A 3241-nucleotide genomic window follows, 5' to 3' on the forward strand; every position below is an offset into this window, starting at 1 on the left:
AATTTAAGGCCTCAGGCCCCTGAACCATTGTACAGGCTTTTTCCCTGGGAAACAAAACTCACAAGCCACTGTTCTGGGTGTCAGTTTTCAGGACCCACTTGGCACTCTCAAACCAGACCAAGTTGGATCTGGTGCCACCTTGCGTCTGGGAGGCATCCTGCGAGTGGCCGAATTCCAGGAGGCACCCGGCAATTTAAGGCCGCAGGACCCTGAACCATTGTACAGGCTTTTTCCCTGGGAAACAAAACTCACAAGCCACTGTTTTGGGTGTCAGTTTTCAGGACCCACTTGGCAATCTTAAACCAGAACAAGTTGGCACTGGTGTTGCTTAGCGTCTGGGAAAAATCTGGCGAGATGCGGAATTCCAGGAGTCACCCGGCAATTTAAGTCCGCAGGCCCCTGAACCATTGTACAGGCTTTTTCCCTGGGAAACAAAACTCACAAGCCACTGTTCTGGGTGTCAGTTTGCAGGACACACTTGGCACTCTTAAACCAGACCAAGTTGGCACAGGTGCTACCTTGCGTCTGGGAGGCATCCTGCGAGAGGCGGAATTCCAGGAGGCACCCGGCAATTCAAGTCCGCAGGACCCTGAACCATTGTACAGGCTTTTTCCCTGGGAAACAAACTCACAAGCCACTGTTCTGGGTGTCAGTTTTCAGGACCCATTTGACACTCTCAAACCAGACCAAGTTGGCACTGGTGCCACCTTGCGTCTGGGAGGCATCCTGCGAGAGGCGGATCTCAAGGTGGCACCCGGCTATTAAAAGCGACATTAACCTAAACCATTTTACAGGCTTTTTCCCTGGGAAAGAAAACTCACAAGCCACTGTTCTGGGTGTCAGTTTGCAGGAGCCACCTGGCACTCTCAAACCAGACCAAGTTGGCACTGGTGCCACCTTGCGTCTGGGAGGCATCCTGCGAGAGGCGGATCTCCTGGAGGCACCCGGCAATTTAAGTCCGCAGGACCCTGAACCATTGTACAGGCTTTTTCCCTGGGAAACAAAACTCACAAGCCACTGTTCTGGGTGTCAGTTTTCAGGACCCACTTGGCACTCTCAAACCAGACCAAATTGGCACTGGTGCCACCTTGTGTCTGGGAGGCATCCTGGGAGAGGCCGAATTCCAGGAGTCACCCGGCAATTTAAGGCCGCAGCACCCTGAACCACTGTACAGGCTTTTTCCCTGGGAAAGAAAACTCACAAGCCACTGTGCTGGGTGTCAGTTTTCAGGACCCACTTGGCACTCTCAAACAAGACCAAGTTGGAAATGGTGTCATTTTGCGTCTGGGAGGCATCCTGCAAGAGGCGGAATTCCAGGAGGCACCCGGCAATTTAAGGCCGCAGGCCCCTGAACCATTGTACAGGCTTTTCCCCTGGGAAACAAAACTCACAAGCCACTGTTCTGGGTGTCAGTTTTCAGGACCCACTTGGCACTCTCAAACCAGACCAAGTTGTCACTGGTGCCACCTTGCGTCTGGGAGGCATCCTGCGAGAGGCGGAGTTCCAGGAGGCACCCGGCAATTTAAGGCCGCAGGACCCAAAACCATTCTACAGGCTTTTTCCCTGGACAAAAAAATTCAGAAGCCACTGTTCTGGGTGTCAGTTTACAGGACCCACTTGACACTCTCAAACCAGACCAAGTTGGCACTGGTGTTGCTTAGCGTCTGGGAAAAATCTGGCGAGATGCGGAATTCCAGGAGGCACCTCGCAATTTAAGGCTGCAGGACCCTGAACCATTGTACAGGCTTTTTCCCTGGGAAACAAAACTCACAAGCCACTGTTCTGGGTGTCAGTTTGCAGGACCCACTTGGCACTCTCAAACCAGACCAAGTTGGCACTGGTGCCACCTTGCGTCTGGGAGGCATCCTGCGAGTGGCCGAATTCCAGGAGGCACCCGGCAATTTAAGTCCGCAGGACCCTGAACCATTGTACAGGCTTTTTCCCTGGGAAACAAAACTCACAAGCCACTGTTCTGGGTGTCAGTTTTCAGGACCCACTTGGCACTCTCAAACCAGACCAAGTTGGCACTGGTGCCACCTTGCGTCTATGAGGCATCCTGCGAGAGGCGGATCTCCAGGAGGCACCCGGCAATTTAAGGCCTCAGGCCCCTGAACCATTGTACAGGCTTTTTCCCTGGGAAACAAAACTCACAAGCCACTGTTCTGGGTGTCAGTTTTCAGGACCCACTTGGCACTCTTAAACCAGACCAAGTTGGAACTGGTGCCACCTTGCGTCTGGGAGGCATCCTGCGAGAGGCGCAATTCCAGGAGGCACTCCGCAATTTAAGGCCGCAGGACCCTGAACCATTGTACAGGCTTTTTCCCTGGGAAACAAAACTCACAAGCCACTGTTCTGGGTGTCAGTTTTCAGGACCCACTTGGCACTCTCAAACCAGACAAAGTTGGCACTGGTGCCACCTTGTGTCTGGGAGGCATCCTGCGAGAGGCCGAATTCCAGGAGTGACCCGGCAATTTAAGGCCGCAGCACCCTGAACCACTGTACAGGCTTTTTCCCTGGGAAAGAAAACTCACAAGCCACTGTTCTGGGTGTCAGTTTTCAGGATCCACTTGGCACTCTCAAACCAGACCAAGTTGGCACTGATGCCACCTTGTGTCTGTGAGGCATCCTGCGAGTGGCCGAATTCCAGGAGTCACCCAGCAATTTAAGGCCGCAGGACCCTGAACTATTGTCCAGGCTTTTTCCCTGGGAAACAAAACTCACAAGCCACTGTTCTGGGTGGCAGTTTTCAGGACCCACTTTGCACTCTCAAACAAGACCAAGTTGCAAATGGTGTCATTTTTCGTCTGGGAGGCATCCTGCGAGAGGCGCAATTCCAGGAGGCACCCGGCAGTTTAAGTCCGCAGGACCCTGAACAATTTTACAGGCATTTTCCCTGGGAAAAAAACTCACAAGCCACTGTTCTGGGTGTCAGTTTTCAGGACCCACTTTGCACTCTCAAACAAGACCAAGTTGCAAATGGTGTCATTTTGCGTCTGGGAGGCATCCTGCAAGAGGCGGAATTCCAGGAGGCACCCGGCAATTTAAGGCCTCAGGCCCCCGAACCATTGTACATGCTTTTCCCCTGGGAAACAAAACTCACAAGCCACTGTTCTGGGTGTCAGTTTTCAGGACCCACTTGGCACTCTCAAACCAGAACAAGTTGGCACTGGTGCCACCTTGTGTCTGGGAGGCATCCTGTGAGAGGCGGATCTCCTGGAGGCACCCGGCAATTTAAGGCCGC

Source organism: Fringilla coelebs, assembly GCF_963513975.1.
Source record: "Fringilla coelebs genome assembly, contig: SCAFFOLD_45, whole genome shotgun sequence".
Lineage (NCBI taxonomy): Eukaryota > Metazoa > Chordata > Aves > Passeriformes > Fringillidae > Fringilla > Fringilla coelebs.